This window comes from Oncorhynchus keta, chromosome 1 (assembly GCF_023373465.1).
Source record: "Oncorhynchus keta strain PuntledgeMale-10-30-2019 chromosome 1, Oket_V2, whole genome shotgun sequence".
Lineage (NCBI taxonomy): Eukaryota > Metazoa > Chordata > Actinopteri > Salmoniformes > Salmonidae > Oncorhynchus > Oncorhynchus keta.
In genome coordinates, this window is record NC_068421.1 from 94560588 (window position 1) to 94576703 (window position 16116).

Below are 16116 nucleotides of genomic sequence, written 5' to 3' on the forward strand. Positions count from 1 at the left end.
TAATATCATATATACAGTGATGTCCCTGACAGTAACGTATGGTGATAATATCATATATACAGTGATGTCCCTGACAGTAACGTATGGTGATAATATCATATACACAGTGATGTCCCTGACAGTAACGTATGGTGATAATATCATATATACAGTGATGTCCCTGACAGTAACGTATGGTGATAATATCATATATACAGTGATGTCCCTGACAGTAACGTATGGTGATAATATCATATATACAGTGATGTCCCTGACAGTAACGTATGGTGATAATATCATATACACAGTGATGTCCCTGACAGTAACGTATGGTGATAATATCATATATACAGTGATGTCCCTGACAGTAACGTATGGTGATAATATCATATATACAGTGATGTCCCTGACAGTAACGTATGGTGATAATATCATATATACAGTGATGTCCCTGACAGTAACGTATGGTGATAATATCATATATACAGTGATGTCCCTGACAGTAACGTATGGTGATAATATCATATATACAGTGATGTCCCTGACAGTAACGTATGGTGATAATATCATATATACAGTGATGTCCCTGACAGTAACGTATGGTGATAATATCATATATACAGTGATGTCCCTGACAGTAACGTATGGTGATAATATCATATATACAGTGATGTCCCTGACAGTAACGTATGGTGATAATATCATATATACAGTGATGTCCCTGACAGTAACGTATGGTGATAATATCATATATACAGTGATGTCCCTGACAGTAACGTATGGTGATAATATCATATATACAGTGATGTCCCTGACACCTACGTATGGTGATAATATCATATATACAGTGATGTCCCTGACAGTAACGTATGGTGATAATATCATATATACAGTGATGTCCCTGACAGTAACGTATGGTGATAATATCATATATACAGTGATGTCCCTGACAGTAACGTATGGTGATAATATCATATATACAGTGATGTCCCTGACAGTAACGTATGGTGATAATATCATATATACAGTGATGTCCCTGACAGTAACGTATGGTGATAATATCATATATACAGTGATGTCCCTGACAGTAACGTATGGTGATAATATCATATATACAGTGATGTCCCTGACAGTAACGTATGGTGATAATATCATATATACAGTGATGTCCCTGACAGTAACGTATGGTGATAATATCATATACACAGTGATGTCCCTGACAGTAACGTATGGTGATAATATCATATACACAGTGATGTCCCTGACAGTAACGTATGGTGATAATATCATATATACAGTGATGTCCCTGACAGTAACGTATGGTGATAATATCATATATACAGTGATGTCCCTGACAGTAACGTATGGTGATAATATCATATATACAGTGATGTCCCTGACAGTAACGTATGGTGATAATATCATATATACAGTGATGTCCCTGACAGTAACGTATGGTGATAATATCATATATACAGTGATGTCCCTGACAGTAACGTATGGTGATAATATCATATATACAGTGATGTCCCTGACAGTAACGTATGGTGATAATATCATATATACAGTGATGTCCCTGACAGTAACGTATGGTGATAATATCATATATACAGTGATGTCCCTGACAGTAACGTATGGTGATAATATCATATATACAGTGATGTCCCTGACAGTAACGTATGGTGATAATATCATATATACAGTGATGTCCCTGACAGTAACGTATGGTGATAATATCATATATACAGTGATGTCCCTGACAGTAACGTATGGTGATAATATCATATATACAGTGATGTCCCTGACAGTAACGTATGGTGATAATATCATATACACAGTGATGTCCCTGACAGTAACGTATGGTGATAATATCATATATACAGTGATGTCCCTGACAGTAACGTATGGTGATAATATCATATATACAGTGATGTCCCTGACAGTAACGTATGGTGATAATATCATATATACAGTGATGTCCCTGACAGTAACGTATGGTGATAATATCATATATACAGTGATGTCCCTGACAGTAACGTATGGTGATAATATCATATATACAGTGATGTCCCTGACAGTAACGTATGGTGATAATATCATATATACAGTGATGTCCCTGACAGTAACGTATGGTGATAATATCATATATACAGTGATGTCCCTGACAGTAACGTATGGTGATAATATCATATATACAGTGATGTCCCTGACAGTAACGTATGGTGATAATATCATATATACAGTGATGTCCCTGACAGTAACGTATGGTGATAATATCATATATACAGTGATGTCCCTGACAGTAACGTATGGTGATAATATCATATACACAGTGATGTCCCTGACAGTAACGTATGGTGATAATATCATATATACAGTGATGTCCCTGACAGTAACGTATGGTGATAATATCATATATACAGTGATGTCCCTGACAGTAACGTATGGTGATAATATCATATATACAGTGATGTCCCTGACAGTAACGTATGGTGATAATATCATATATACAGTGATGTCCCTGACAGTAACGTATGGTGATAATATCATATATACAGTGATGTCCCTGACAGTAACGTATGGTGATAATATCATATACACAGTGATGTCCCTGACACCTACGTATGGTGATAATATCATATATACAGTGATGTCCCTGACAGTAACGTATGGTGATAATATCATATACACAGTGATGTCCCTGACACCTACGTATGGTGATAATATCATATATACAGTGATGTCCCTGGCAGTAACGTATGGTGATAATATCATATATACAGTGAGGTCCCTGACAGTAACGTATGGTGATAATATCATATACACAGTGATGTCCCTGACAGTAACGTATGGTGATAATATCATATACACAGTGATGTCCCTGACAGTAACGTATGGTGATAATATCATATACACAGTGATGTCCCTGACAGTAACGTATGGTGATAATATCATATACACAGTGATGTCCCTGACACCTGGTGATAATATCATATATACAGTGATGTCCCTGACAGTAACGTATGGTGATAATATCATATATACAGTGATGTCCCTGACAGTAACGTATGGTGATAATATCATATACACAGTGATGTCCCTGAGACCTACGTATGGTGATAATATCATATATACAGTGATGTCCCTGAGACCTACGTATGGTGATAATATCATATATACAGTGATGTCCCTGACAGTAACGTATGGTGATAATATCATATATACAGTGATGTCCCTGACAGTAACGTATGGTGATAATATCATATATACAGTGATGTCCCTGACAGTAACGTATGGTGATAATATCATATATACAGTGATGTCCCTGACAGTAACGTATGGTGATAATATCATATATACAGTGATGTCCCTGACAGTAACGTATGGTGATAATATCATATATACAGTGATGTCCCTGACAGTAACGTATGGTGATAATATCATATATACAGTGATGTCCCTGACAGTAACGTATGGTGATAATATCATATATACAGTGATGTCCCTGACAGTAACGTATGGTGATAATATCATATATACAGTGATGTCCCTGACAGTAACGTATGGTGATAATATCATATATACAGTGATGTCCCTGACAGTAACGTATGGTGATAATATCATATATACAGTGATGTCCCTGACAGTAACGTATGGTGATAATATCATATATACAGTGATGTCCCTGACAGTAACGTATGGTGATAATATCATATATACAGTGATGTCCCTGACAGTAACGTATGGTGATAATATCATATATACAGTGATGTCCCTGACAGTAACGTATGGTGATAATATCATATATACAGTGATGTCCCTGACAGTAACGTATGGTGATAATATCATATATACAGTGATGTCCCTGACAGTAACGTATGGTGATAATATCATATATACAGTGATGTCCCTGACAGTAACGTATGGTGATAATATCATATATACAGTGATGTCCCTGACAGTAACGTATGGTGATAATATCATATACACAGTGATGTCCCTGACAGTAACGTATGGTGATAATATCATATATACAGTGATGTCCCTGACAGTAACGTATGGTGATAATATCATATATACAGTGATGTCCCTGACAGTAACGTATGGTGATAATATCATATATACAGTGATGTCCCTGACAGTAACGTATGGTGATAATATCATATATACAGTGATGTCCCTGACAGTAACGTATGGTGATAATATCATATACACAGTGATGTCCCTGACAGTAACGTATGGTGATAATATCATATATACAGTGATGTCCCTGACAGTAACGTATGGTGATAATATCATATATACAGTGATGTCCCTGACAGTAACGTATGGTGATAATATCATATATACAGTGATGTCCCTGACAGTAACGTATGGTGATAATATCATATACACAGTGATGTCCCTGACAGTAACGTATGGTGATAATATCATATACACAGTGATGTCCCTGACAGTAACGTATGGTGATAATATCATATATACAGTGATGTCCCTGACAGTAACGTATGGTGATAATATCATATATACAGTGATGTCCCTGACAGTAACGTATGGTGATAATATCATATACACAGTGATGTCCCTGACAGTAACGTATGGTGATAATATCATATATACAGTGATGTCCCTGACAGTAACGTATGGTGATAATATCATATATACAGTGATGTCCCTGACAGTAACGTATGGTGATAATATCATATATACAGTGATGTCCCTGACAGTAACGTATGGTGATAATATCATATATACAGTGATGTCCCTGACAGTAACGTATGGTGATAATATCATATATACAGTGATGTCCCTGACAGTAACGTATGGTGATAATATCATATATACAGTGATGTCCCTGACAGTAACGTATGGTGATAATATCATATATACAGTGATGTCCCTGACAGTAACGTATGGTGATAATATCATATATACAGTGATGTCCCTGACAGTAACGTATGGTGATAATATCATATACACAGTGATGTCCCTGACAGTAACGTATGGTGATAATATCATATATACAGTGATGTCCCTGACAGTAACGTATGGTGATAATATCATATATACAGTGATGTCCCTGACAGTAACGTATGGTGATAATATCATATATACAGTGATGTCCCTGACAGTAACGTATGGTGATAATATCATATATACAGTGATGTCCCTGACAGTAACGTATGGTGATAATATCATATATACAGTGATGTCCCTGACAGTAACGTATGGTGATAATATCATATATACAGTGATGTCCCTGACAGTAACGTATGGTGATAATATCATATATACAGTGATGTCCCTGACAGTAACGTATGGTGATAATATCATATATACAGTGATGTCCCTGACAGTAACGTATGGTGATAATATCATATATACAGTGATGTCCCTGACAGTAACGTATGGTGATAATATCATATATACAGTGATGTCCCTGACAGTAACGTATGGTGATAATATCATATATACAGTGATGTCCCTGACAGTAACGTATGGTGATAATATCATATATACAGTGATGTCCCTGACAGTAACGTATGGTGATAATATCATATATACAGTGATGTCCCTGACAGTAACGTATGGTGATAATATCATATACACAGTGATGTCCCTGACAGTAACGTATGGTGATAATATCATATATACAGTGATGTCCCTGACAGTAACGTATGGTGATAATATCATATATACAGTGATGTCCCTGACAGTAACGTATGGTGATAATATCATATATACAGTGATGTCCCTGACACATGGTGATAATATCATATATACAGTGATGTCCCTGACAGTAACGTATGGTGATAATATCATATATACAGTGATGTCCCTGACAGTAACGTATGGTGATAATATCATATATACAGTGATGTCCCTGACAGTAACGTATGGTGATAATATCATATATACAGTGATGTCCCTGACAGTAACGTATGGTGATAATATCATATATACAGTGATGTCCCTGACAGTAACGTATGGTGATAATATCATATATACAGTGATGTCCCTGACAGTAACGTATGGTGATAATATCATATATACAGTGATGTCCCTGACAGTAACGTATGGTGATAATATCATATATACAGTGATGTCCCTGACAGTAACGTATGGTGATAATATCATATATACAGTGATGTCCCTGACAGTAACGTATGGTGATAATATCATATATACAGTGATGTCCCTGACAGTAACGTATGGTGATAATATCATATATACAGTGATGTCCCTGACAGTAACGTATGGTGATAATATCATATATACAGTGATGTCCCTGACAGTAACGTATGGTGATAATATCATATATACAGTGATGTCCCTGACAGTAACGTATGGTGATAATATCATATATACAGTGATGTCCCTGACAGTAACGTATGGTGATAATATCATATACACAGTGATGTCCCTGACAGTAACGTATGGTGATAATATCATATATACAGTGATGTCCCTGACAGTAACGTATGGTGATAATATCATATATACAGTGATGTCCCTGACAGTAACGTATGGTGATAATATCATATATACAGTGATGTCCCTGACAGTAACGTATGGTGATAATATCATATATACAGTGATGTCCCTGACAGTAACGTATGGTGATAATATCATATATACAGTGATGTCCCTGACAGTAACGTATGGTGATAATATCATATATACAGTGATGTCCCTGACAGTAACGTATGGTGATAATATCATATATACAGTGATGTCCCTGACAGTAACGTATGGTGATAATATCATATATACAGTGATGTCCCTGACAGTAACGTATGGTGATAATATCATATATACAGTGATGTCCCTGACAGTAACGTATGGTGATAATATCATATATACAGTGATGTCCCTGACAGTAACGTATGGTGATAATATCATATATACAGTGATGTCCCTGACAGTAACGTATGGTGATAATATCATATATACAGTGATGTCCCTGACAGTAACGTATGGTGATAATATCATATATACAGTGATGTCCCTGACAGTAACGTATGGTGATAATATCATATATACAGTGATGTCCCTGACAGTAACGTATGGTGATAATATCATATATACAGTGATGTCCCTGACAGTAACGTATGGTGATAATATCATATATACAGTGATGTCCCTGACAGTAACGTATGGTGATAATATCATATATACAGTGATGTCCCTGACAGTAACGTATGGTGATAATATCATATATACAGTGATGTCCCTGACAGTAACGTATGGTGATAATATCATATATACAGTGATGTCCCTGACAGTAACGTATGGTGATAATATCATATATACAGTGATGTCCCTGACAGTAACGTATGGTGATAATATCATATATACAGTGATGTCCCTGACAGTAACGTATGGTGATAATATCATATACAGTGATGTCCCTGACAGTAACGTATGGTGATAATATCATATATACAGTGATGTCCCTGACAGTAACGTATGGTGATAATATCATATATACAGTGATGTCCCTGACAGTAACGTATGGTGATAATATCATATATACAGTGATGTCCCTGACAGTAACGTATGGTGATAATATCATATATACAGTGATGTCCCTGACAGTAACGTATGGTGATAATATCATATATACAGTGATGTCCCTGACAGTAACGTATGGTGATAATATCATATATACAGTGATGTCCCTGACAGTAACGTATGGTGATAATATCATATATACAGTGATGTCCCTGACAGTAACGTATGGTGATAATATCATATATACAGTGATGTCCCTGACAGTAACGTATGGTGATAATATCATATATACAGTGATGTCCCTGACAGTAACGTATGGTGATAATATCATATATACAGTGATGTCCCTGACAGTAACGTATGGTGATAATATCATATATACAGTGATGTCCCTGACAGTAACGTATGGTGATAATATCATATATACAGTGATGTCCCTGACAGTAACGTATGGTGATAATATCATATATACAGTGATGTCCCTGACAGTAACGTATGGTGATAATATCATATACACAGTGATGTCCCTGACAGTAACGTATGGTGATAATATCATATATACAGTGATGTCCCTGACAGTAACGTATGGTGATAATATCATATATACAGTGATGTCCCTGACAGTAACGTATGGTGATAATATCATATATACAGTGATGTCCCTGACAGTAACGTATGGTGATAATATCATATACACAGTGATGTCCCTGACAGTAACGTATGGTGATAATATCATATATACAGTGATGTCCCTGACAGTAACGTATGGTGATAATATCATATATACAGTGATGTCCCTGACAGTAACGTATGGTGATAATATCATATATACAGTGATGTCCCTGACAGTAACGTATGGTGATAATATCATATATACAGTGATGTCCCTGACAGTAACGTATGGTGATAATATCATATATACAGTGATGTCCCTGACAGTAACGTATGGTGATAATATCATATATACAGTGATGTCCCTGACAGTAACGTATGGTGATAATATCATATACACAGTGATGTCCCTGACAGTAACGTATGGTGATAATATCATATATACAGTGATGTCCCTGACAGTAACGTATGGTGATAATATCATATATACAGTGATGTCCCTGACAGTAACGTATGGTGATAATATCATATATACAGTGATGTCCCTGACAGTAACGTATGGTGATAATATCATATATACAGTGATGTCCCTGACAGTAACGTATGGTGATAATATCATATATACAGTGATGTCCCTGACACCTGGTGATAATATCATATATACAGTGATGTCCCTGACAGTAACGTATGGTGATAATATCATATATACAGTGATGTCCCTGACAGTAACGTATGGTGATAATATCATATATACAGTGATGTCCCTGACAGTATCGTATGGTGATAATATCATATATACAGTGATGTCCCTGACAGTAACGTATGGTGATAATATCATATATACAGTGATGTCCCTGACAGTAACGTATGGTGATAATATCATATATACAGTGATGTCCCTGATAGTAACGTATGGTGATAATATCATATATACAGTGATGTCCCTGACAGTAACGTATGGTGATAATATCATATATACAGTGATGTCCCTGACAGTAACGTATGGTGATAATATCATATATACAGTGATGTCCCTGACAGTAACGTATGGTGATAATATCATATATACAGTGATGTCCCTGACAGTAACGTATGGTGATAATATCATATATACAGTGATGTCCCTGACAGTAACGTATGGTGATAATATCATATACAGTGATGTCCCTGACAGTAACGTATGGTGATAATATCATATATACAGTGATGTCCCTGACAGTAACGTATGGTGATAATATCATATATACAGTGATGTCCCTGACAGTAACGTATGGTGATAATATCATATATACAGTGATGTCCCTGACAGTAACGTATGGTGATAATATCATATATACAGTGATGTCCCTGACAGTAACGTATGGTGATAATATCATATATACAGTGATGTCCCTGACAGTAACGTATGGTGATAATATCATATATACAGTGATGTCCCTGACAGTAACGTATGGTGATAATATCATATATACAGTGATGTCCCTGACAGTATCGTATGGTGATAATATCATATATACAGTGATGTCCCTGACAGTAACGTATGGTGATAATATCATATATACAGTGATGTCCCTGACAGTAACGTATGGTGATAATATCATATATACAGTGATGTCCCTGACAGTAACGTATGGTGATAATATCATATATACAGTGATGTCCCTGACAGTAACGTATGGTGATAATATCATATATACAGTGATGTCCCTGACAGTAACGTATGGTGATAATATCATATATACAGTGATGTCCCTGACAGTAACGTATGGTGATAATATCATATATACAGTGATGTCCCTGACAGTAACGTATGGTGATAATATCATATATACAGTGATGTCCCTGACAGTAACGTATGGTGATAATATCATATATACAGTGATGTCCCTGACAGTAACGTATGGTGATAATATCATATATACAGTGATGTCCCTGACAGTAACGTATGGTGATAATATCATATATACAGTGATGTCCCTGACAGTAACGTATGGTGATAATATCATATATACAGTGATGTCCCTGACAGTAACGTATGGTGATAATATCATATATACAGTGATGTCCCTGACAGTAACGTATGGTGATAATATCATATATACAGTGATGTCCCTGACAGTAACGTATGGTGATAATATCATATATACAGTGATGTCCCTGACAGTAACGTATGGTGATAATATCATATATACAGTGATGTCCCTGACAGTAACGTATGGTGATAATATCATATATACAGTGATGTCCCTGACAGTAACGTATGGTGATAATATCATATATACAGTGATGTCCCTGACAGTAACGTATGGTGATAATATCATATATACAGTGATGTCCCTGACAGACGTATGGTGATAATATCATATATACAGTGATGTCCCTGACAGTAACGTATGGTGATAATATCATATATACAGTGATGTCCCTGACAGTAACGTATGGTGATAATATCATATATACAGTGATGTCCCTGACAGTAACGTATGGTGATAATATCATATATACAGTGATGTCCCTGACAGTAACGTATGGTGATAATATCATATATACAGTGATGTCCCTGACAGTAACGTATGGTGATAATATCATATATACAGTGATGTCCCTGACAGTAACGTATGGTGATAATATCATATATACAGTGATGTCCCTGACAGTAACGTATGGTGATAATATCATATACACAGTGATGTCCCTGACAGTAACGTATGGTGATAATATCATATATACAGTGATGTCCCTGACAGTAACGTATGGTGATAATATCATATATACAGTGATGTCCCTGACAGTAACGTATGGTGATAATATCATATATACAGTGATGTCCCTGACAGTAACGTATGGTGATAATATCATATACACAGTGATGTCCCTGACAGTAACGTATGGTGATAATATCATATATACAGTGATGTCCCTGACAGTAACGTATGGTGATAATATCATATATACAGTGATGTCCCTGACAGTAACGTATGGTGATAATATCATATATACAGTGATGTCCCTGACAGTAACGTATGGTGATAATATCATATATACAGTGATGTCCCTGACAGTAACGTATGGTGATAATATCATATATACAGTGATGTCCCTGACAGTAACGTATGGTGATAATATCATATATACAGTGATGTCCCTGACAGTAACGTATGGTGATAATATCATATATACAGTGATGTCCCTGACAGTAACGTATGGTGATAATATCATATATACAGTGATGTCCCTGACAGTAACGTATGGTGATAATATCATATATACAGTGATGTCCCTGACAGTAACGTATGGTGATAATATCATATATACAGTGATGTCCCTGACAGTAACGTATGGTGATAATATCATATATACAGTGATGTCCCTGACAGTAACGTATGGTGATAATATCATATATACAGTGATGTCCCTGACAGTAACGTATGGTGATAATATCATATATACAGTGATGTCCCTGACAGTAACGTATGGTGATAATATCATATATACAGTGATGTCCCTGACAGTAACGTATGGTGATAATATCATATATACAGTGATGTCCCTGGCAGTAACGTATGGTGATAATATCATATATACAGTGATGTCCCTGACAGTAACGTATGATGATAATATCATATATACAGTGATGTCCCTGACAGTAACGTATGGTGATAATATCATATATACAGTGATGTCCCTGACAGTAACGTATGGTGATAATATCATATATACAGTGATGTCCCTGACAGTAACGTATGGTGATAATATCATATACACAGTGATGTCCCTGACAGTAACGTATGGTGATAATATCATATATACAGTGATGTCCCTGACAGTAACGTATGGTGATAATATCATATATACAGTGATGTCCCTGACAGTAACGTATGGTGATAATATCATATATACAGTGATGTCCCTGACAGTAACGTATGGTGATAATATCATATATACAGTGATGTCCCTGATAGTAACGTATGGTGATAATATCATATATACAGTGATGTCCCTGACAGTACGTATGGTGATAATATCATATATACAGTGATGTCCCTGACAGTAACGTATGGTGATAATATCATATATACAGTGATGTCCCTGACAGTAACGTATGGTGATAATATCATATATACAGTGATGTCCCTGACAGTAACGTATGGTGATAATATCATATATACAGTGATGTCCCTGACAGTAACGTATGGTGATAATATCATATATACAGTGATGTCCCTGACAGTATCGTATGGTGATAATATCATATATACAGTGATGTCCCTGACAGTAACGTATGGTGATAATATCATATATACAGTGATGTCCCTGACAGTAACGTATGGTGATAATATCATATATACAGTGATGTCCCTGACAGTAACGTATGGTGATAATATCATATACACAGTGATGTCCCTGACAGTAGCGTATGGTGATAATATCATATATACAGTGATGTCCCTGACAGTAGCGTATGGTGATAATATCATATATACAGTGATGTCCCTGACAGTAACGTATGGTGATAATATCATATATACAGTGATGTCCCTGACAGTAACGTATGGTGATAATATCATATACACAGTGATGTCCCTGACAGTAACGTATGGTGATAATATCATATATACAGTGATGTCCCTGACAGTAACGTATGGTGATAATATCATATATACAGTGATGTCCCTGACAGTAACGTATGGTGATAATATCATATACACAGTGATGTCCCTGACAGTAACGTATGGTGATAATATCATATATACAGTGATGTCCCTGACAGTAACGTATGGTGATAATATCATATATACAGTGATGTCCCTGACAGTAACGTATGGTGATAATATCATATATACAGTGATGTCCCTGACAGTAACGTATGGTGATAATATCATATACACAGTGATGTCCCTGACAGTAACGTATGGTGATAATATCATATATACAGTGATGTCCCTGACACCTACGTATGGTGATAATATCATATATACAGTGATGTCCCTGACAGTATCGTATGGTGATAATATCATATATACAGTGATGTCCCTGACACCTGGTGATAATATCATATACACAGTGATGTCCCTGACAGTATCGTATGGTGATAATATCATATATACAGTGATGTCCCTGACACCTGGTGATAATATCATATATACAGTGATGTCCCTGACAGTAACGTATGGTGATAATATCATATATACAGTGATGTCCCTGACAGTAACGTATGGTGATAATATCATATATACAGTGATGTCCCTGACAGTATCGTATGGTGATAATATCATATATACAGTGATGTCCCTGACAGTAACGTATGGTGATAATATCATATACACAGTGATGTCCCTGACAGTAACGTATGGTGATAATATCATATATACAGTGATGTCCCTGACAGTAACGTATGGTGATAATATCATATATACAGTGATGTCCCTGACAGTAACGTATGGTGATAATATCATATATACAGTGATGTCCCTGACACCTGGTGATAATATCATATATACAGTGATGTCCCTGACAGTAACGTATGGTGATAATATCATATATACAGTGATGTCCCTGACAGTAACGTATGGTGATAATATCATATATACAGTGATGTCCCTGACAGTAACGTATGGTGATAATATCATATACACAGTGATGTCCCTGACAGTAACGTATGGTGATAATATCATATATACAGTGATGTCCCTGACAGTAACGTATGGTGATAATATCATATATACAGTGATGTCCCTGACAGTAACGTATGGTGATAATATCATATATACAGTGATGTCCCTGACAGTATCGTATGGTGATAATATCATATATACAGTGATGTCCCTGACACCTGGTGATAATATCATATATACAGTGATGTCCCTGACAGTAAATATGGTGATAATATCATATATACAGTGATGTCCCTGACACCTAAAATGGTGATAATATCATATATACAGTGATGTCCCTGACAGTATCGTATGGTGATAATATCATATATACAGTGATGTCCCTGACAGTAACGTATGGTGATAATATCATATATACAGTGATGTCCCTGACAGTAACGTATGGTGATAATATCATATATACAGTGATGTCCCTGATAGTAACTGTATGGTGATAATATCATATATACAGTGATGTCCCTGACAGTAAATATGGTGATAATATCATATAGCTCAGTGATGTCCCTGACAGTAACGTATGGTGATAATATCATATATACAGTGATGTCCCTGACAGTAACGTATGGTGATAATATCATATATACAGTGATGTCCCTGACAGTAACGTATGGTGATAATATCATATATACAGTGATGTCCCTGACAGTAACGTATGGTGATAATATCATATATACAGTGATGTCCCTGACAGTAACGTATGGTGATAATATCATATATACAGTGATGTCCCTGACAGTAACGTATGGTGATAATATCATATATACAGTGATGTCCCTGACAGTAACGTATGGTGATAATATCATATATACAGTGATGTCCCTGACAGTAACGTATGGTGATAATATCATACCCAAACAGTGATGTCCCTGACAGTAACGTATGGTGATAATATCATATATACAGTGATGCCTGTAGCTGACAGTAACGTATGGTGATAATATCATATATACAGTGATGTCCCTGACAGTAACGTATGGTGATAATATCATATATACAGTGATGTCCCTGACAGTAACGTATGGTGATAATATCATATATACAGTGATGTCCCTGACAGTAACGTATGGTGATAATATCATATATACAGTGATGTCCCTGACAGTAACGTATGGTGATAATATCATATATACAGTGATGTCCCTGATGTCCCTTGTCCTTCGAGGACGTTCCCCTTGTCCTTCGAGGACGTTCCCCTTGTCCTTCGAGGACGTTCCCCTTGTCCTTTGAGGACGTTCCCCTTGTCCTATGACGACGTTCCCCTTGTCCTATGACGACGTTCCCCTTGTCCTATGACGACGTTCCCCTTGTCCTTCGAGGACGTTCCCCTTGTCCTTCGAGGACGTTCCCCTTGTCCTTCGAGGACGTTCCCCTTGTCCTACGAGGACGTTCCCCTTGTCCTTCGAGGACGTTCCCCTTGTCCTTCGAGGACGTTCCCCTTGTCCTTCGAGGACGTTCCCCTTGTCCTTCGAGGACGTTCCCCTTGTCCTTCGAGGACGTTCCCCTTGTCCTTCGAGGACGTTCCCCTTGTCCTACGAGGACGTTCCCCTTGTCCTACGAGGACGTTCCCCTTGTCCTACGAGGACGTTCCCCTTGTCCTTCGAGGACGTTCCCCTTGTCCTTCGAGGACGTTCCCCTTGTCCTTCGAGGACGTTCCCCTTGTCCTACGAGGACGTTCCCCTTGTCCTACGAGGACGTTCCCCTTGTCCTACGAGGACGTTCCCCTTGTCCTTCGAGGACGTTCCCCTTGTCCTTTGAGGACGTTCCCCTTGTCCTACGAGGACGTTCCCCTTGTCCTTCGAGGACGTTCCCCTTGTCCTTCGAGGACGTTCCCCTTGTCCTTCGAGGACGTTCCCCTTGTCCTTTGAGGACGTTCCCCTTGTCCTACGACGACGTTCCCCTTGTCCTACGAGGACGTTCCCCTTGTCCTTCGAGGACGTTCCCCTTGTCCTACGAGGACGTTCCCCTTGTCCTTCGAGGACGTTCCCCTTGTCCTACGACGACGTTCCCCTTGTCCTTCGAGGACGTTCCCCTTGTCCTACGACGACGTTCCCCTTGTCCTTCGAGGACGTTCCCCTTGTCCTTCGAGGACGTTCCCCTTGTCCTATGACGACGTTCCCCTTGTCCTTCGAGGACGTTCCCCTTGTCCTTCGAGGACGTTCCCCTTGTCCTTCGAGGACGTTCCCCTTGTCCTTTGAGGACGTTCCCCTTGTCCTTCGAGGACGTTCCCCTTGTCCTTCGAGGACGTTCCCCTTGTCCTTCGAGGACGTTCCCCTTGTCCTTCGAGGACGTTCCCCTTGTCCTTCGAGGACGTTCCCCTTGTCCTTCGAGGACGTTC

At 37.5% G+C, this 16116-nt stretch overlaps 1 protein-coding gene across 28 annotated transcripts in view; it reads left to right on the forward strand.

Annotated features, from left to right (window-relative positions):
* Positions 1–16116, forward strand: part of LOC118382189 (sushi, nidogen and EGF-like domain-containing protein 1) — a 170197-nt gene that overhangs the window by 135525 nt on the left and 18556 nt on the right. The gene's annotated exons all lie outside the window — the stretch shown is intronic.